Source organism: Lolium perenne, chromosome 6 (genome assembly GCF_019359855.2).
Source record: "Lolium perenne isolate Kyuss_39 chromosome 6, Kyuss_2.0, whole genome shotgun sequence".
NCBI lineage: Eukaryota > Viridiplantae > Streptophyta > Magnoliopsida > Poales > Poaceae > Lolium > Lolium perenne.
Window position 1 is genome coordinate 103,162,180 of NC_067249.2, and position 23,383 is coordinate 103,185,562.

Below are 23,383 nucleotides of genomic sequence, written 5' to 3' on the forward strand. Positions count from 1 at the left end.
ATTAGTTGCTAGTTTTACTTTATTTGCTATCTCGTTTGCTATATCAAAAACACAAAAAAATTAGTTACTTGCATTTACTTTATCTAGTTTGCTTTATTTACTACTGCTAAAATGGCCACTCCTGAAAATACTAAGTTGTGTGACTTCACAACCACAAATAATAATGATTTCTTATGCACACCTATTGCTCCACCTGCTACTACAGCAGAATTCTTTGAAATTAAACCTGCTTTACTGAATCTTGTTATGCGAGAGCAATTTTCTGGTGTTAGTTCTGATGATGCTGCTGCCCATCTTAATAATTTTGTTGAACTATGTGAAATGCAAAAATATAAAGATGTAGATGGTGATATTATTAAATTGAAATTGTTTCCTTTCTCATTAAGAGGAAGAGCTAAAGATTGGTTGCTATCTCTGCCTAAGAATAGTATTGATTCATGGACTAAATGCAAGGATGCTTTTATTGGTAGATATTATCCCCCTGCTAAAATTATATCTTTGAGGAGTAGCATAATGAATTTTAAACAATTGGATACTGAGCATGTTGCACAAGCATGGGAAAGAATGAAATCTTTGGTTAAAAATTGCCCAACCCATGGACTGACTACTTGGATGATCATCCAAACCTTTTATGCAGGACTGAATTTTTCTTCACGGAACCTATTGGATTCAGCTGCTGGAGGTACCTTTATGTCCATCACTCTTGGTGAAGCAACAAAGCTTCTTGATAATATGATGATCAACTACTCTGAATGGCACACGGAAAGAGCTCCACAAGGTAAGAAGGTAAATTCTGTCGAAGAAACCTCTTCCTTGAGTGATAAGATTGATGCTATTATGTCTATGCTTGTGAATGATAGGACTAATATTGATCCTAATAATGTTCCATTAGCTTCATTGGTTGCACAAGAAGAACATGTTGATGTAAACTTCATTAAAAATAATAACTTCAACAACAATGCTTATCGGAACAATTCTAGTAATAACTATAGGCCATATCCTTATAATAATGGTAACGGTTATGCTAATTCTTATGGGAATTCTCACAATAATAATAGGAATACACCCCATGGACTTGAAGCCATGCTTAAAGAATTTATTAGTACACAAACTGCCTTTAACAAATCTGTTGAGGAAAAAACTCAATAAAATTGATATTCTCGCTTCTAAGGTTGATAGTCTTGCCTCTGATGTTGATCTTTTGAAATCGAAAGTTATGCCTAATAGGGATATTGAAAATAAAATTGTTACTACAGCAAATGCCATCCAAGTTAGAATTAATGAGAATATAAGATTGATGGCTGAATTGCGTGCTAGGTGGGATAGAGAAGAAAATGAAAAACTAGCTAAAGAGAAGAATGTAGCTAAAGTTTGGACTATTACCACCACTAGTAATGCTAATGCTACACAAGTTGCTGCACCTCCTACTATTACTAATAAAAGAATTGGTGATAGCAATGTTTCCACTTCTAATGTAAAGCGCGAGAAACTGCCTGAAACTGCTAAAACTGCTGAAATTGCTTGTGATAAAACTGCTGAAATTTTTCCAATCTTGGGGATGATGATCCCATTGCTGTAGCTCATAATGATTTAGATTTTGATGATTGCCACATCTCTGAAGTTATTAAGTTCTTACAAAAACTTGCTAAGAGTCCCAATGCTAGCGCTGTAAACCTGGCTTTCACAAAACATATTACGAATGCTCTCATAAAAGCTAGAGAAGAGAAACTAAAACTTGAAACTTCTATTCCTAGAAAGCTAGAGGATGGTCGGGAACCCATCATTAAAATGAGGGTCAATGATTTTGATTGTAATGCTTTATGTGATCTTGGTGCAAGTATTTCTGTTATGCCTAAGAAAGTCTATGATATGCTTGACTTGCCACCATTGAAAAATTGTTATTTGGATGTTAATCTCGCTGATAATGCTAAAAAGAAACCTTTGGGGAGAGTTGATAATTTTCATATTATGGTTAACAATAACCTTGTCCCCGTTGATTTTGTTGTCTTGGATATTGAATGCAATGCATCTTGCCCCATTATATTGGGAAGACCTTTTCTTCGAACTGTTGGTGCTACTATTGATATGAAGGAAGGTAATATTAAATATCAATTTCCTCTCAAGAAAGGTATGGAACACTTCCCTAGAAAGAGAATGAAGTTACCTTTTGATTCTATTATTAGAACAAATTATGATGTTGACACTTCGTCTCTTGATAATACTTGATACACACTTTCTGCGCCTAGCTGAAAGGCGTTAAAGAAAAGCGCTTATGGGAGACAACCCATGTTTTTACTACAGTACTTTGTTTTTATTTTGTGTCTTGAAAGTTGTTTACTACTGTAGCAACCTCTCCTTATCTTAGTTTAGTGTTTTATTGTGCCAAGTAAAGTCGTTGATAGTAAAGTTCATACTAGATTTGGATTACTGCGCAGAAACAGATTTCTTTGCTGTCACGAATCTGGGCTGTTTTCTCTGTAGGTAACTCAGAAATTTATGCCAATTTACGTGAGTGATCCTCAGATATGTACGCAACTTTCATTAAATTTGAGCATTTTCATTTGAGCAAGTCTGGTGCCTCGATAAAATTCGTCAAGACGAACTGTTCTGTTTTGACAGATTCTGCCTTTTATTTCGCATTGCCTCTTTTGCTATGTTGGATGAATTTCTTTGATCCATTAATGTCCAGTAGCTTTATGCAATGTCCAGAAGTGTTAAGAAGGATTGTGTCACCTCTGAACATGTTAATTTTTATTGTCCACTAACCCTCTAATGAGTTGTTCTAAGTTTGGTGTGGAGGAAGTTTTCAAGGATCAAGAGAGGGAGATGATACAACATGATCAAGGAGAGTGAAAGCTCTAAGCTTGGGGATGCCCCGGTGGTTCACCCCTGCATATTCTAAGAAGACTCAAGCGTCTAAGCTTGGGGATGCCCAAGGCATCCCCTTCTTCATCGACAACATTATCAGGTTCCTCCCCTGAAACTATATTTTTATTCCATCACATCTTATGTGCTTTTCTTGGAGCGTCGGTTTGTTTTTGTTTTTTGTTTTGTTTGAATAAAATGGATCCTAGCATTCACTTTATGGGAGAGAGACACGCTCCGCTGTAGCATATGGACAAGTATGTCCTTAGGCTTTACTCATAGTATTCATGGCGAAGTTTCTTCTTCGTTAAATTGTTATATGGTTGGAATTGGAAAATGATACATTGAGTAATTTGCTATAATGTCTTGGATAATGTGATACTTGGCAATTGTTGTGCTCATGTTTAAGCTCTTGCATCATATACTTTGCACCCATTAATGAAGAAATACATAGAGCATGCTAAAATTTGGTTTGCATATTTGGTTTCTCTAAGGTCTAGATAATTTCTAGTATTGAGTTTGAACAACAAGGAAGACGGTGTAGAGTCTTATAATGTTTACAATATGTCTTTTATGTGAGTTTTGCTGCACCGGTTCATCCTTGTGTTTGTTTCAAATAACCTTGCTAGCCTAAACCTTGTATCGAGAGGGAATACCTCTCATGCATCCAAAATCCTTGAGCCAACCACTATGCCATTTGTGTCCACCATACCTACCTACTACATGGTATTTCTCCGCCATTCCAAAGTAAATTGCTTGAGTGCTACCTTTAAATTCCATCATTCGCCTTTGCAATATATAGCTCATGGGACAAATAGCTTAAAAACTATTGTGGTATTGAATATGTACTTATGCACTTTATCTCTTATTAAGTTGCTTGTTGTGCGATAACCATGTTTCTGGGGACGCCATCAACTATTCTTTGTTGAATATCATGTGAGTTGCTATGCATGTCCGTCTTGTCTGAAGTAAGGGAGATCTACCACCTTATGGTTAAGCATGCATATTGTTAGAGAAGAACATTGGGCCGCTAACTAAAGCCATGATTCATGGTGGAAGTTTCAGTTTTGGACATATATCCTCAATCTCATATGAGAATAATAATTGTTGCCACATGCTTATGCATTAAAGAGGAGTCCATTATCTGTTGTCCATGTTGTCCCGGTATGGATGTCTAAGTTGAGAATAATCAAAAGCGAGAAATCCAAAATGCGAGCTTTCTCCTTAGACCTTTGTACAGGCGGCATGGAGGTACCCCATTGTGACACTTGGTTAAAACATGTGTATTGCGATGATCCGGTAGTCCAAGCTAATTAGGACAAGGTGCGGGCACTATTAGTATACTATGCATGAGGCTTGCAACTAGTAAGATATAATTTACATGATACATATGCTTTATTACTACCGTTGACAAAATTGTTTCATGTTTTCAAAATCAAAGCTCTAGCACAAATATAGCAATCGATGCTTTTCCTCTATGGAGGACCATTCTTTTACTTTTATGTTGAGTCAGTTCACCTATTTCTCTCCACCTCAAGAAGCAAACACTTGTGTGAACTGTGCATTGATTCCTACATATTTGCATATTGCACTTATTATATTACTCTATGTTGACAATTATCCACGAGATATACATGTTATAAGTTGAAAGCAACCGCTGAAACTTAATCTTCCTTTGTGTTGCTTCAATACCTTTACTTTGATTTATTGCTTTATGAGTTAACTCTTATGCAAGACTTATTGATGCTTGTCTTGAAGTGATATTCATGAAAAGTCTTTGCTATATGATTCACTTGTTTACTCATGTCATATACATTGTTTTGATCGCTGCATTCACTACATATGCTTTACAAATAGTATGATCAAGGTTATGATGGCATGTCACTCCAGAAATTATCTTTGTTATCGTTTTACCTGCTCGGGATGAGCAGAACTAAGCTTGGGGATGCGGATACATCTCCGACGTATCGATAATTTCTTATGTTCCATGCCACATTATTGATGATATCTACATGTTTTATGCAAACTTTATGTCATATTCGTGCATTTTCTGGAACTAACCTATTAACAAGATGCCGAAGTGTCGATTCTTGTTTTCTCATTGTTTTTGGTTTCAGAAATCCTAGTAACGAAATATTCTCGGAATTGGACGAAATCAACGCCCAGGGTCCTATTTTGCCACGAAGCTTCCGTAAGACCGAAGAGGAGACGAAGTGGGGCCACGAGGTGGCCACACCCTAGGCGGCGCGGCCCTGTGCCCTGGCCGCGCCGACTGTAGTGTGGGCCCTCGTGCCGCCTCTTGACCTGCCCTTCCGCCTACTTAAAGCCTCCGTCGCGAAACCCCCTGTAACGTGTGCCACGATTCGGAAATCCTTCCAGAGACGCCGCCGCCGCCAATCCCATCTCGGGGGATTCAGGAGATCGCCTCCGGCACCCTGCCGGAGAGGGGATTCATCTCCCGGAGGACTCTACGCCGCCATGGTCGCCTCCGGAGTGATGAGTGAGTAGTTCACCCCTGGACTATGGGTCCATAGCAGTAGCTAGATGGTTATCTTCTCCTCATTGTGCTTAATTGTCGGGTCTTGTGAGCTGCCTAACATGATCAAGATCATCTATCTGTAATTCTATATGTTGCGTTTGTTGGGATCCGATGAATAGAGAATACTATGTTATGTTGATTATCAATTCATGTCTATGTGTTGTTTATGATCTTGCATGCTCTCCGTTATTAGTAGATGCTCTGGCCAAGTTGATGCTAGTAACTCCAAGAGGGAGTATTTATGCTCGATAGTGGGTTCATGTCTCCGTGAATCTGGGGGAGTGAGAGAAACCTCTAAGATTATGGATGTGCTGTTGCCACTAGGGATAAAACATTGGTGCTATGTTCGAGGATGTAGTCACTGATTACATTACGCGCAATACTTAATGCAATTGTCTGTTGTTAGCAACTTAATACTTGAGGGGGTTCGGATGATAACCTGAAGGTGGAATTTTTAGGCATAGATGCATGCTGGATAGCGGTCTATGTACTTTGTCGTAATGCCCAATTAAATCTCACAATACTCATCATAATATGTATGTGCATGGTCATGCCCTCTTTATTTGTCAATTGCCCAACTGTAATTTGTTCACCCAACATGCTGTTTATCTTATGGGAGAGACACCTCTAGTGAACTGTGGACCCCGGTCCAATTCTCTATACTGAAATACAATCTACTGCAATACTGTTCTACTGTTTTCTGCAAACAATCATCATCCACACTATACATCTAATCCTTTGTTACAGCAAGCCGGTGAGATTGACAACCTCACTATTTCGTTGGGGCAAAGTACTTTGGTTGTGTTGTGCAGGTTCGACGTTGGCGCCGGAATCTCTGGTGTTGCGCCGCACTACATCCCGCCGCCATCAACCTTCAACGTGCTTCTTGACTCCTACTGGTTCGATTAAACCTTGGTTTCTTACTGAGGGAAACTTGCCGCTGTGCGCATCACACCTTCCTCTTCGGGTTCCCAACGGACGTGTCAACTGCACGCATCAATGTACTGCTTCACCTCATAAAAGGATTTTGGCAGTCCAGCCCCAGGGAGTGCATCGCTGTATGTCTTCGCAACTGCATTGAAGGATTTATTGGTAATCCCCTAGTATGACTTGTCACGAAGTAATTTCACAATTAATTCGAATCTTGACACAATAGAACCAGGGGCCACTAAGCGCTTAGCATCTTCTATCAGGTCATGGAAAAGAGGCTTTTTGTGATAACCATGGGGCTGTTGGCTTGCATATGGATACAGATCCCGTAACAAATTAGCAGTAGCCTCATCCTGGATGAGATCTTCAGGCTGATAACCATCAGAATAAAGAGGATCAATAATCTCAGGCTGATCATAGTGTTCACCATGGTTAATCCACCTGATATATGTCTGGTCCATCCCATAAACGAATAAATGATCTGAGACTACATGTTGAGGCTTGGACCCAATATTCAAACATACGCGGCATGGACAAATCACTTCCTTTGTTGTGTCGCCGTCAGTAAAATCACTAACTTGCTTCATGAAGTCTTCAATACCACTCAAATATGTTGGTGTGTTTAATGAGTGAAATAATATCCAAGTTATGTCCATCTGTTGAGGGAATAGATGGTCAAAGAAGCGATAAGCTATTTCAACAAACAGGTCACCTACGAATGTAAGCAAACGTACCTGAGCAAACAGGTCGAATATAAAACTATAAATGCTACATTATTTGAGCCGATTTCAGCAAACGAACTGAGTGCAAAACTACGGCTACCTAGCGAACAGATATTTTTTTAGGCTGACCACTGGGTTTCCCCACTTTGTATTTGTTTTTCTTTTTATTAATAAAAAGAGGGAAATATGTACAAAAGTTGCTGGAGAGCAGCAACTAAAAGGATCATAGATCCCAAACAACAAAATATATATATAATGTTCTACCCATGATATGATTTCCTCTTTGCCTTATGAACAAGGAGAGAAATTTCATCCTTGAATCTCTTGTGCCATCTGTAAATGCTTGGGGGGCGAACAGATATATCGAAAGCAATACAATACCAACACATTCTTTCTTCTTTTTTGCCGTAATTCCGCCGATCTATTAGCAGTGCAAAGAAGTCAAAAGTAATAAGATTATAAACAGGTCCATAAACCACCAGGGCCGTACCTGAGAATACGGAGGGCCTGAGCAAAACAAGAAATAGAGGACCTCAACATGATCATTGGCAACTAAAATGATTTTATATATACTACTCACTCCATTTCAATAAACAATGCACCCTTGTTTTTTGTATTTTATCTTCGAAAAAATATTAATCTATATCTCTCTATTTAAAAATGATGTTTCAATTTTATGTAGATATACATGTATTTAGATGAGTTTAGTTTGCAGATACATGCAAGTTTTGATGAAGTTGAAACATATTTTTCAGGATGAAGTATATAAAAAAAATTGATATAAAACTGGTATCATTAGAAAGTATTTTCCATCACGATTCTAACAATGCTGCTTATGTATTATATGATCGTGATATTGTTGTCCTATTTATTTGGTCAAGGTTCACATTGAAATGTGGTAAAATAAATTAAAAGAAGTGCACTGTGTGAAAAAGCAATCTAAGAATTCAAAATTGCTAATTGTTAGTCGAAACATGACATCTTTCAAAAATGAATCTTCAATTAGTACTTCATAAAAAAAAATTGAGACAAAATATTAATATTCATTGGAAGACTAACTGAATTAGCTGCACTCGCGATGAAAGAGAAAGAGAATATACGGGTAAGAGCAAGTAAAATAAGGTACAGTCTTTTTGTTTGTTTGTTTGGGTTGCTCATCAAGCTTATCGCTCGATACAATAAGTTACAGTCAGCGGGAGTGGTGTTTTGGAACATGGGTGCATAGTGGGTGGTATAATGGAGTACTATTATAGATATGCTATATTTATTATAGTGGAGTATTGAAAATGGCATAGAAGGGGATATTGAGAATTGAGAGTGGCATAAACACAACTTCAGTTTTTTTAATGGCATAAACACAACTTGTGAATTGAGGAGTGGCATAGAACCAATTAACCGTTGTTTCAATAACAGCCATCAAAAGCCGATCGAACGCACGAGAATGGATCCAAAATTTACCCATTTTTAGTTTCACGAGAAAATTTTAAACTTAAAATTCGTACTGCCTAGAAGTATTTGAAACAAAAATCCAGTAAATCTTATATGTTGGGTTATGCATTCTGGGGGAGTTTCATCAGATTCAGCCATATTGTTTATCAGTAAACCTCATTTTATGTTTTACAACCAACTTTAAACTTAAAATTCAAACTGTCCAGAAAAAAGAACAACATTCCAGTAAATCTTATGTATTTCTTCTGCATTCTGGGAAAGATTGGTCGGATTCAAATAAATAGTTTGGGAATAAACATTGTTTTAGTCTGGAAACGACTTATTGTAGAGTGATTTTTGGTTGGATACATTCATGTGCATTCGATTGGCTTTGGATGGCTGATATTGAACCAAAGTCAACGCTGGACTTCTAACCTGAACGTCACTGGAGCTGCGTCAAAAGTCCAGCCATGACTTTGTCTCAATAATAGCCATCAAAAGCCGATCGAATGCACAGGAATGGATCCAACCAAAAATCACTCAACCGCTGGAATTTTGACCTGAAAGTCACTGAAGTTGTGTCCATACTTGCCCAACAGGTTGCGTATGAATGTAAACCAACATATCTGAGCAAACAGGTCGAATATAAAACTATATAACTAAATGCCACGTTATTTGAGCCGATTTCAGCAAACCAACTGAGGTCTATTTTTTTTAGGCTGGACAGTGGTTTCCTCGCTGTGTATTTATCACTGTAATAAAAAAGAGGGAAAGGCTACTGGAGAGCAGCAACTAAAAGGATCATAGATCCCAAACAGCAAAATCTAGCTAAAAAAGTTCTACCCATGATATGATTTCCTCTTTGCCTTACAAACAAGGAGAGCCATTTCATCCTTGAATCTCTTGCGTCTTCTGTAAATGCTTGGGGGCGAACAGATCAATCGAAAGCAATATAATACCAACAAATTTTTTCTTCTTTTTGGCCGTAAATCCACCGATGTATTAGAAGTGCAAAGAACCCAGAAGTAATAAAATTACAAACAGGTCCATAGAGGACTGGCACCAAGCGACGACTACAGACATTGGGCAATGGTGAGCAGTACAGTGTACAGTACGAATGAATTCGAGCAAATAGGTAAAGCGGAAAACAATGTCAAACAAACACATCGAGAGGAAAACAATATCAACCGATCGATTCGAACGAACTAACGAACTTATAAGGGCTGGGCGACGGCGACTGACTTCGATTGAGCTATAATGAATCGTACTTGCCCAGGCCTAAAGATAGCATGCATACCGTGAGGATCTACCAGCTAACCGCGCCTGCCGGTGCGGCTGGAGAAGAACGGCGCCACCAGCAGTCGCCGGCTGACGCGGCTGATAGACAGCGTGGGGAAGTTTTGGTGTGCGGCCTGGTTCACCGAGGGTGTGTCTAGAGAAGAACAGGGCGTCGAAGGAGGTGTCTAGAGAAGAACAAGGTGGGCTGGGTGCTGGGTTAAAGGCGAGCGTTCGAAATATTGGGCGCGCATTCGAAAGTTTAGGTGCGCGAGGGAGGTGTCTGCTGGTGAAAATTTCCCCGTCCTCTTCTTCTTCTTTTTTCTTTTCTTTTGAGAACACAGTACAACGCAGATGCTCACAAACACGCACGTACAAACACCCCTATGAACGCACGCACACACACCCTACCCCTATGAGCACCTCCGAGGGACTGAGCCGGCATATCTAGAGGTTGACGAAGTCACCACTGGCGCCTCCTCTTCTTTTTTGGGCTAATCTATTTATCTATAATATCTATCTATACCTCTATCTATCTACATGTTTTTTAATTTTTTTCTATTCTATACATCAGTTTTTGAATTTGAATTTTTTCACTCTGTCAGCCTTCCGGCCAATGCTCATTTTAAGTAATTGAAGCCGTTGATGTGTAGCTTAAATGTGCTATCTACCGCTCATCATACAAGGACTCTTCAGATCTAACGGCTGTGAATGCACGGATTCGTCACCCATGCTTCCCCTTGGACTGGCGATGCTGAAAGCCTGAAACACTGGAACCCTCTAGATACTTCGGGGTACCTCACTGCTCCACATTATTACACAGGCCTTTTCCGACATGGGAAGTCAAAAGTTGGGGGCTCCATGCAGTACATATGAATGCTCGCTAGCTGCATGGTCTAGAAGCAGACTAGAGTAAATCATCAATTCATCAAATCAATTGGTGTACTTTTTTAGAAAGAGTGAGAGAAAGGGAGTATAATTTTTTTAGGAGCCAAGACGCCGGCATGAACCATTTTCAAGCGTTTAAATTACTCCTACCTGAAATGATTCTTTAGATTGACATCAACAAGAGAACTCTTTTAGAAAGAGTGAGAGAAAGGGAGATATGATTGCATACACTATTCTTAGAAGGGAAATCATGTACTTGTTCATGGAGAGATACAAGTATATCGACTATCTACACTACAATTTTGAAATAAAAGAAACAAAATTGCAAATGTCTATTCTAACTAGATATGTTGATATTTCTAAATAGTACCAAAGCAATACTTATTCTAAGCTGGGCACTCAACTTCTGAAATGCGCGAGTATTCGTAGGTCGATTTTCTTACGTTATTATTATTATTACTAGGCAGCACATGTGTTTGCCCGTCCAGTGAAACTCTTTCATTTCATTTTTCTTTTCCGCAAGGTCGGGAGTCGGAGGAAGAGGGATCACACGGGAGGAGACGAAGGGAGAGCAGTCACGGGGCCCCACTTATTTATGGTGTCTATCATTTTTCTGGTGATGTTGACTGTTGTGCAGGGTTGTCAGTGCGCAGGGGGTGCGAGCGAGCGAGAAAGGCCGAGAATGAGAGAGATGTTTTTTTAGAGGGACAACCGAACGATCCTGAAGGACCTAGATTTCCAATACGCATCAGAGCGCAGTTTACAGCAGGACACAAAATAAACAAGAAATTACGTCTAAATCCCTAAGATTTACATGGTAGACCCCAGGCTGAAAGCAAGAAATGCGATCGGGTCCTTAACAGCCACTGTCCGGATTGATCCTCGTCGCAGCCGGGGACGAACCACTTGGCGCGACCAAATTGCCATGGCTACAGAGCCTGGACACCATGGCCTATGAGCTGAGCTAGAAACGACCTGCCAAAACCTGCAGCCAACGGAGGTGGATAATTGGAGAGATGGAGAGAGAGAGAGAGAGAGAGAGAGAGAGAGAGTTGATGCCTCTCTCTTGACAAAGAAGATGGCTAGGAGTTTGCCTACCTAGCGTACGTGACTTGTGCTCACTGAAGTGTGGGACCTCACGCATGGGAACCACACGTAAGTGACAGACTTGTTGCTCTAATAACTCGGGTGATTATTATACTGTATTAGTACATAGTTTCATATGGATCCTTCTTAGTCACTCCAAAATGAAGCTCTTGAGAGGGTTTTTGAAATTTCCATGCTTGAAACCAAAAACCACTTCTCTTCATGCTTGACTTCATAAGACAAAGTTTAGGGTTATGGGGTAGATACATGATTTTTCTGGTTTGAGTATGTCTAGATCGACCTTGTTTATCAACTTGAATGCTTACTATATGACATACGAAGACTATGTGCTTTGGTTTTTCATTTTTTTGATTTTTTTTTTGATTTTTTATACCCATTTGAATCCTTGTCAAATCATAGGTTTGACCAAGATTTAAACAAGTTAAAAACATGAGTATGAAAAACTAAGCCTCTATCCATTTTAGTCACTCCAAAATGAAGCTCTTGGGAGGGTTTTTGAAATTTCCATGTTTGAAACCAAAAACCACTTCTCTTCATGCTTGACTTCATAAGACAGAGTTTAGGGTTAGGGGGTAGATACATGATTTTTCTGGTTTGAATATGTCTAGACCTTGTTTATCAACTTAATTGAATGCTTACTATATGACATAATTAAGAAGACTATGTGCCTTGGTTTTTCATGTATTTTGATTTATTTTGAATTTTTATGCCCATTTGAATCTTGGTTAAATCCTAGGTTCGACCATGATTTAAACAAGTTTAAAACATGAATGTGAAAAATTAAGCATCTATACTTCTTAGTCACTCCAAAATGTAGCTCTTGGGAGGGTTTTTGAAATTTCCATGCTTGAAACCAAAAACCACTTCTCTTCATGCTTGACTTCATAAGACAAAGTTTAGGGTTAGGGGTAGATACATGATTTTTCTGGTTTGAATATGTCTAGACCTTATTTATCTACTTAATTGAATGCTTAATATATGACATGAGAAGACTATGTGCATTGGTTTTTCATTTTATTGTTTTTTTTTAAATTTTATGCCCATTTGAATCTCGGTCAAATCCTAGGTTTGACCATGATTTAAACAAGTTTAAAACATGAGTATGAAAAATTAAGCATATATCCTTCTTAGTCACTCCAAAATGAAGCTCTTGGGAGGGTTTTTGAAATTTCCATGTTTGAACCAAAAACCACTTCTCTTCATGCATATGCTTGACTTCATAAGACAGAGTTTAGGGTTAGGGGTAGATATATACATGATTTTCTAGTTTGATTATGTCTAGACCTTGTTTATCAACTTGAATGCTCTTACTATATATATATGACATAAGAATACTATGTCCTTTGTTTTTTCATTCTTTTATTTTTTCTAAAATTTTATGCCCATTTGAATCTTTTGGTCAAATCCTAGGTTTGACCAAGATTTAAACAAGTTTAAAACATGAAAATGATAAGGGAAACCTCCATCCTTCTTAGTCACTCTAAAATCAACTTAATTGCATGCTTACTATATGACATAAAAAGACTATGTGCCTTGTTTTTCATTCATTTTGATTTATTTTGAATTTTTATGCCAATTTGAATCTTGGTAAAATCCTAGGTTTGACCAGTTTAAATCATGAATATGAAAAATTAAGCATCTATCCTTCTTAGTCACTCCAAAATGTAGCTCTTGGGGGGGGGGGTTTAAAATTTCCATGTTTGAAACCAAAAACCACTTCTCTTCATGCATGCTTGACTTCATAAGACAGAGTTTAGGGTTAGGGGTAGATATATACATGATTTTTTCTGGTTTGAATATGTCTAGACCTTGTTTATCAACTTTAATGCTTACTATATGATATAAGAATGCTATGTGCTTTGGTTTTTTATTTTTCTATTATTTTTTTGAATTTTATACCCATATATTTGACTCTTTGTGAAATCCTAGGTTTGACCAGGATTTAAACAAGTTTAGAACATGAAATTGAAAAGGTAAGCCTGGATCCTTCTTAGTCACACTCTAAAATGAAGCTTTTGGGAGGTTCTTGAAATTTCCATGTTTGAAACCCAAAACCACTTCTCTTCATGATTGACTTCATAAGACAGAGTTTAGGGTTAGGGGTAGATATATACATGATTTTCCTGGTTTGAATATGTCTAGACCTTGTTTATCAACTTAGTCGAATGCTTATTATATATATGACATAAGAAGACTACGTGCCTTGGTTTTTCATTTTTTGATTTTTAAAAAATTCTTATGCCCATTTGAATCTTGGTCAAATCCTAGGTTTAACCATGGTTTAAACAAATTTAAATCATGAATATAAAAATTAAGCATATATCCTTCTTAGTCACTCCAAAATGTAAATCTTGGGAGGGTTCTTGAAATTTGCATGTTTGAAACCAAAAACCACTTCTCTTCATGCATGCTTGACTTCATAAGACAGAGTTTAGGGTTAGGGGTAGATATATACATGATTTTCTAGTTTGAATATGTCTAGACCTTGTTTATCAACTTGAATGCTTACTATATATATGACATAAGAATGATATGTCCTTTGTTTTTTCATTCTTTTGATTTTTTTTCTGAAATTTTATGCCCATTTGAATATTTTGGTCAAATCCTAGGTTTGACCAAGATTTAAACAAGTTTAAAACATGAAAATGAAAAGGGAAGCCTGCATCCTTCTTAGTCACTCTAAAATCAACTTAATTGGGAATGCTTACTATATGACATAAGAAGACTATGTGCCTAGGTTTTTGATTTATTTTATTTTTAATGCATATTTGTATCTTGGTCAAATCCTAGGTTTGACCATGATTTAAGCAAGTTTAAAACATGAATATGAAAAATTAAGCATCTATCCTTCTTAAGTCGATTTTTTTCGTTTTTATTATTATTACTAGGCAGCACATGTGTTTGCCCGTCAAGTAAAACTCTTTCATTTCATTTTTATTTTCCGCAAGGTCGGGAGTCGGAGGAAGAGGGATCACACGGGAGGAGACGAAGGGAGAGCAGTCACGGGGCCCAACTTATTTATGGTGCCTATATTTTTTGGGTGATGCTGACTGTTGTGCAGGGTTGTCAGTGCGCAGGGGGTGCGAGCGAGCGAGGCCGAGAATGAGAGAGATGTTTTTTTAGAGGGACAACCGAACGATCTTGAAGGACCCAGATTTCCAATACGCATCAGAGCGCAGTTTACAGCAGGACACAAAATAAATAGGAAATTATGTCTAAATCCCTAAGATTTACATGGTAGACCCCAGGCTGAAAGCAAGAAATGCGATCGGGTCCTTAACAGCCACCGTCCGGATTGATCCTCGTCGCAGCCGGGCACGAACAACTTGGCGCGACCAAATCGCCATGGCTACAGAGCTTGCACACCATGGCCTCCGAGCTGAGCTAGAAACGCCCTGCCAAAACCGGCAGCCAACGGAGGTGGATAATTGCAGAGATGGAGAGAGAGAGAGAGTCTTGATGCCTCTCTCTTGACAAAGAAGACGGCTGGGAGTTTGCCTACCTAGCGTACGTGACTTGTGCTCACTGAAGTGTGGGACCTCACGCATGGGAACCACACGTAAGTGACAGACTTGTTGCTCTAATAACTCGGGTGATTATTATATTGTATTAGTACATAGTTTCCTATGGATCCTTCTTAGTCACTCCAAAATGAAGCTTTTGGGAGGTTTTTGAAATTTCCATGTTTGAAACCAAAAACGACTTCTCTTCATGCATGCTTGACTTCATAAGACAGAGTTTAGCTAGGGGTATGGGGTAGATACATGGTTTTCCTGGTTTGAATATGTCTAGACCTTGTTTATCAACTTAATTGAATGCTTACTACTATATGACATAAGAAGACTATGTGCCATGGTTTTTCATTTTTTTGATTTTTTCTAAAATTTGTATGCCCGTTTGAATCTTGATCAAATCCTAGGTTTCACCAAGATTTGAAATGTTTAAAACATGAATATGAAAAAATAAGCATGTATGCTTCTTAGTCACTTCAAAATGAGGCTCTTGGGAGGGTTTTTGAAATTTCTATGTTCGAAAACAAAAACCACATATCTTCATGCTTGACTTCGTGAAACAGAGTTTAGGGTTAGGGGGTAGATACATGATTTTTCTTGTTTGAATATGTCTAGACCTTGTTTATCATCTTAATTGAATGCTTACTATATGACATAAGAAGACCTTGGTTTTTCATTTTTTTGTTTTTTTTTTGAATTTTGATGCCCATTTGAATCTTGGTCAAATCCTAGGTTTGACCAATATTTAAACAAGTTTAAGACATGAAAATGAAAAGGGAAGCATGCATCCTTCTTAGTCACTCTAAAATGAAGTTTTTTGGAGGTTTTTGAAATTACCATGTTTGAAACCCAAAACCACTTCTCTTCATGCTTGACTTCGTAAGACAGAGTTTAGGGTTAGGGGTAGATACATGATTTTGTATGGTTTGAATATGTCTAGACCTTGTTTATCAACTTGAATGCTTACGATATGACATAATAAGACTATGTACTTTGGTTTTCATTTTTTTGATTTTATTAAATTTTGTGTCCATTTTAATCTTGGTCAAATCCTAGGTTTGACCAAGATTTAAACAAGTTTAAAACATGAAAATGAAAAGGTAATCATGGATCCGTCTTAGTCACTCTAAAATGAAGCTTTTGGGATGTTCTTGAAATTTCCATGTTTGAAACCCAAAACCACTTCTCTTCATGCTTGACTTCATAAGACATAGTTTAGGGTTAGGGGTAGATATATACATGATTTTGCTGGTTTGAATATGTCGATCTAGACCTTGTTTATCAACTTTAATGCTTACTATATGACATAAGAATGCTATGTGCTTTGGTTTTTTATTTTTCTATTTTTAAAATTTTATACCCATATATTTGAATCTTTGTGAAATCCTAGGTTTGACCATGATTTAAACAAGTTTAGAACATGAAAATGAAAAGGTAATTAAGCCTGGATCCTTCTTAGTCACACTCTAAAATGAAGCTTTTGGGAGGTTCTTGAAATTTCCATGTTTGAAACCCAAAACCACTTCTCTTCATGATTGACTTCATAAGACATAGTTTAAGGTTAGGGGTAGATATATAGATGATTTTTCTGGTTTGAGTATGTCTAGACCTTGTTTATCAACTTGAATGCTTACTATATGACATAAGAAGACTATATGCTTTTGTTTTTCATTTTTCTGTTTTTTTTTAATTTTATGCCTGTTTGAATCTTTTGGTCAAATCTTAGCTAGGTTTGACCAATATTTAAACAAGTTTAAGACATGAAAATGAAAAGGGAAGCCTGCATCCTTCTTAGTTACTCTAAAATGAATTTTTTAAGAGGTTTTTGAAATTTCCATGTTTGAAACCCAAAACCACTTCTCTTCATGATTGACTTCATAAGACAGAGTTTAGGGTTAGGGGTAGATATATACATGATTTTTTCTGGTTTGAATGTGTCTAGACCTTGTTTATCAACTTTAATGCTTACTATATGACATAAGAATGTTATGTGCTTTGGTTTTTCATTATTTTCATTTTTTTATAAATTTTTATGCCCATTTGAATCTTGGTCAAATCCTAGGTTTGACAATGATTAAAACAAGTTTAAAACATGAATATGAAAAATTAAGCATCTATCCTTCTTAAGTCACTCCAAAATGTAACTCTTGGGAGGGTTTTTGAAATTTCCATGTTTGAAACCAAAAACCACTTCTCTTCATGCATGCTTGACTTCATAAGCAAAGAAAGAGTTTATGGTTTTAGCGGTAGATATATACATGATTTTCTGGTTTGAATATTTCTAGACCTTGTTTATCAACTTGAATTCTTACTATATATATGATATAAGAATGCTATGTCCTTTGTTTTTTCATTCTTTTGATTTTTTTCTGAATTTTTATGCCCATTTGAATCTTTTGGTCAAATCCTAGGTTTGACCAAGATTTAAACAAGTTTAAAACATGAAAATGAAAAGGGAGGTGATGCGCGTGAAACACACGTCCGTTGGGAACCCCAAGAGGAAGGTGTGATGTGCACAGCAGTAAGTTTTCCCTCAGAAAGAAACCAAGGTTTATCGAACCAGGAGGAGCCAAGAAGCACGTTGAAGGTTGTTGGTGGCGGGATGTAGTGCGGCGCAACACCAGGGATTCCGGCGCCAACGTGGAACCTGCACAACACAACCAAAGTACTTTGCCCCAACGAAACAGTGAGGTTGTCAATCTCACCGGCTTGCTGTAACAAAGGATTAACCGTATTGTGTGGAAGATGATTGTTTGCAGAAAACAGTAAAGAACAATTGCAGTAGATTGTATGCGATGTAAAGAATAGGACCGGGGTCCACAGTTCACTAGAGGTGTCTCTCCCATAAGATAAATAGCATGTTGGGTGAACAAATTACAGTCGGGCAATTGACAAATAGAGAGGACATAACAATGCACATACATGATATGATAAGTATTGTGAGATTTAATTGGGCATTACGACAAAGTACATAGACCGCTATCCAGCATGCATCTATGCCTAAAAAGTCCACCTTCAGGTTATCATCCGAACCCCTTCCGGTATTAAGTTGCAAACAACAGACAATTGCATTAAGTATGGTGCGTAATGTAATCAATAACTACATCCTCGGACATAGCATCAATGTTTTATCCCTAGTGGCAACAGCACATCCACAACCTTAGAACTGTCGTCACCGTCCTGCATTTAATGGAGGCATGAACCCACTATCGAGCATAAATACTCCCTCTTGGAGTTAAGAGTAAAAACTTGACCAGAGCCTCTACTAATAACGGAGAGCATGCAAGATCATAAACAACACATAGGTAATAGATTGATAATTAACATAACATAGTATTCTCTATCCATCGGATCCCGACAAACACAACATATAGCATTACAGATAGATGATCTTGATCATGTTAGGCAGCTCACAAGATCCAACAATGAAGCACATAAGGAGAAGACGACCATCTAGCTACTGCTATGGACCCATAGTCCAGGGGTGAACTACTCACTCATCACTCCGGAGGCGACCATGGCGGTGAAGAGTCCTCCGGGAGATGATTCCCCTCTCCGGCAGGGTGCCGGAGGTGATCTCCAGAATCCCCCGAGATGGGATTGGCGGCGGCGGCGTCTCAGTAAGGTTTTCCGTATCGTGGCTCCCGGTACTGGGGGTTTCGCGACGGAGGCTTTAAGTAGGCGGAAGGGCAATGCGGGGGGCCACACGAGGGCCCCACACGCCAGGGCCGCGCGGCCTAGGGCTGGGCCGCGCCGCCCTGTTGTGGCGGCGCCTCGTGGCCCCACTTCCTTTCCCCTTCGGTCTTCTGGAAGCTTCGTGCAAAAATAGGACCCTGGGCGTTGATTTCGTCCAATTCCGAGAATATTTCTTTACTAGGATTTCTAAAACCAAAAACAGTAGAAAACATCAACTGGTTCTTCGGCATCTCGTTAATAGGTTAGTGCCGGAAAATGCATAAATACGACATATAATGTGTATAAAACATGTAGATATCATCAATAATGTGGCATGGAACATAAGAAATTATCGATACGTCGGAGACGTATCAGCATCCCCAAGCTTAGTTCCTGCTCGTCCCGAGCAGGTAAACGATAACAAAGATAATTTCTGGAGTGACATGCCATCATAACCTTGATCATACTATTGTAAGCATATGTAATGAATGCAGCGATCAAAACAATGGTAATGACATGAGTAAACAAATGAATCATAAAGCAAAGACTTTTCATGAATAGTACTTCAAGACAAGCATCAATAAGTCTTGCATAAGAGTTAACTCATAAAGCAATAAATCAAAGTAAAGGTATTGAAGCAACACAAAGGAAGATTAAGTTTCAGCGGTTGCTTTCAACTTATAACATGTATATCTCATGGATATTGTCAATGTAGAGTAATATAACAAGTGCAATATGCAAGTATGTAGGAATCAATGCACAGTTCACACAAGTGTTTGCTTCTTGAGGTGGAGAGAAATAGGTGAACTGACTCAACATAAAAGTAAAAGAAAGGTCCTTCAAAGAGGAAAGCATCGATTGCTATATTTGTGCTAGAGCTTTTATTTTGAAAACATGAAACAATTTTGTCAACGGTAGTAATAAAGCATATGTATTATGTAAGTTATATCTTACAAGTTGCAAGCCTCATGCATAGTATACTAATAGTGCCCGCACCTTGTCCTAATTAGCTTGGACTACCGGATCATCGCAATACACATGTTTTAACCAAGTGTCACAACGGGGTACCTCCATGCCGCCTGTACAAAGGTCTAAGGAGAAAGCTCGCATTTTGGATTTCTCGCTTTTGATTATTCTCAACTTAGACATCCATACCGGGACAACATGGACAACAGATAATGGACTCCTCTTTAATGCATAAGCATGTAGCAACAATTAGTGTTCTCATATGAGATTGAGGATATATGTCCAAAACTGAAACTTCCACCATGGTTCATGGCTTTAGTTAGCGGCCCAATGTTCTTCTCTAACAATATGCATGCTCTAACCATTAAGTGGTAGATCTCCCTTACTTCAGACAAGACGGACATGCATAGCAACTCACATGATATTAAACAAAGAGTAGTTGATGGCGTCCCCAGGAACATGGTTATCGCACAACAAGCAACTTAATAAGAGATAAAGTGCATAAGTACATATTCAATACCACAATAGTTTTTAAGGTTATTTTGTCCCATGAGCTATATATTGCAAAGGCGAATGATGGAATTTTAAAGGTAGCACTCAAGCAATTTACTTTGGAATGGCGTTGAAATACCATGTAGTAGGTAGGTATGGTGGACACAAATGGCATAGTGGTTGGCTCAAGGATTTGGATGCATGAGAAGTATTCCCTCTCGATACAAGGTTTAGGCTAGCAAGGTTATTTGAAACAAACACAAGGATGAACCGGTGCAGCAAAACTCACATAAAATACATATTGTAAACATTATAAGACTCTACACCGTCTTCCTTGTTGTTCAAAACTCAATACTAGAAATTATCTAGACTTCAGAGAGACCAAATATGCAAACCAAATTTTAGCAAGCTCTATGTATTTCTTCATTAATGGGTGCAAAGTATATGATGCAAGAGCTTAAACATGAGCACAACAATTGCCAAGTATCAAATTATTCAAGACATTTTAGAATTACTACATGTAGCATTTCCCGATTCCAACCATATAACAATATAACGAAGAAGATTCAACCTTCGCCATGAATACTATGAGTAAAGCCTAAGGACATATTTGTCCATATGCAACAGCGGAGCGTGTCTCTCTCCCACACAATGAATGCTAGGATCCATTTTATTCAAACAAGAACAAAAACGAAAACAAAAAGACGCTCCAAGCAAAGCACATAAGATGTGACTGAATAAAAATATAGTTTCAGGGGAGGAACCTGATGATGTTGTCGATGAAGAAGGGGATGCCTTGGGCATCCCCAAGCTTAGACGCTTGAGTCTTCTTAAAATATGCAGGGGTGAACCACCGGGGCATCCCCAAGCTTAGAGCTTTCACTCCTCTTGATCTTAGTATATCATACTCCTCTCTTGACCCTTGAAAACTTCCTTCACACCAAACTTCAAGCAAACTCATTAGAGGGTTAGTGCATAATCAAAAATTCACATGTTCAGAGGTGACACAATCATTCTTAACACTTCTGGACATTGCACAAAGCTACTGGACATTAATGGATCAAAGAAATTCATCCAACATAGCAAAAGAGGCAATGCGAAATAAAAGGCAGAATCTGTCAAAACAGAACAGTTCGTAAAGACGAACCTGGAACGGGCACTTAACTTGCTCAAACGGAAAAACTCAAAACTAATGAAAGTTGCGTACATATCTGTGGATCACGCACGTAAATTTGCAGATTTTTTTGATTTTTTTACAGAGACTTCTGCGCGAATTCGTGACAGACAGCAATGCTGTTTCTGCGCAGCAATCCAAATCTAGCATCAACTTTACCATAGAGACTTTACTTGGCACAAAAACATGATAAGGAGAGGTTGCTACAGTAGTAAACAACTTCCAAGACTCAAATATAAAACAAAGTACTGTAGTAAAAACATGGGTTGTCTCCCATAAGCGCTTTTCTTTAACGCCTTTCAGCTAGGCGCAGAAAGTGTGTATCAAGTGTTATCAAGAGATGAAGCATCGACATCATAATTTGTTCTAATAATAGAATCATAAGGTAACTTCATTCTTTTTCTAGGGAAGTGTTCCATACCTTTCTTGAGAGGAAATTGATATTTAATATTACCTTCCTTCATATCAATAGTAGCACCAACGGTTCGAAGAAAAGGTCTTCCCAATATAATGGGGCAAGATGCATTGCATTCAATATCCAAGACAACAAAATCAACGGGGACAAGGTTATTGTTAACCATAATACGAATATTATCAACTCTCCCCAAAGGTTTCTTTTTAGCATTATCAGCGAGATTAACATCCAAATAACAATTTTTCAATGGTGGCAAGTCAAGCATATCATAGACTTTCTTAGGCATAACAGAAATACTTGCACCAGGATCACATAAAGCATTACAATCAAAATCATTGACCCGCATCTTAATGATGGGCTCCCAACCATCTTCTAATTTTCTAGGAATAGAGGTTTCAAGTTTTAGTTTCTCTTCTCTAGCTTTTATGAGAGCATTTGTAATATGTTTTGTAAAGGCCAAATTTATGGCACTAGCATTGGGACTTTTAGCAAGTTTTTGTAAGAACTTTATAACTTCAGAGATGTGACAATCATCAAAATCTAAATCATTATGAGCTACAGCAATGGGATCATCATCCCCAATGTTGGAAAAAAATTCAGCAGTTTTATCACGAGTTTCAAAGTAGCTTTTAGCAATTTCAGGCAGTTTTGTACGCTTTGCACTAGGAGTAGAAACATTGCCAACACCAATTATTTTACCATTGATAGTAGGAGGTGCAGCAACATGTTGAGCATTAACATTACTAGTGGTGGTAATAGTCCAAACTTTAGCTACATTATTCTCTTTAGCTAGTTTTTCATTTTCTTCTCTATCCCACCTAGCACGCAATTCAGCCATTAATCTTATATTCTCATTAATTCTAACTTGGATGGCATTTGCTATAGTAACAATTTTATTTTCAATATCCTTATTGGGCATAACTTTCGATTTTAAAAGATCAACATCAGAGGCAAGTCTATCAACTCTAGAAGCAAGAATATCAATTTTATCAAGCTTTTCCTCAACAGATTTGTTAAAAGCAGTTTGTGTACTAATAAATTCTTTAAGCATGGCTTCAAGACCAGGGGGTACACTCCTATTATTGTTGTAAGAATTCCCATAATAATTACCATAACCATTACCATTAGCAGAAGGATATGGCCTATAGTTATTACCAGAATTGTTCCTATAAGCATTGTTGTTGAAATTATTATTTTTAATGAAATTCACATCAACATTTTCTTCTTGAGCAACCAATGAAGCTAAAGGAACATTATTAGCCGCCCCCAAAGTGATGGACATAAAGGTACCTCCAGCAGCTGAATCCAATAGGTTCCGCGAAGAAAAATTTAGTCCTGCATAGAAGGTTTGGATGATCATCCAAGTAGTCAGTCCATGGGTTGGGCAATTCTTTA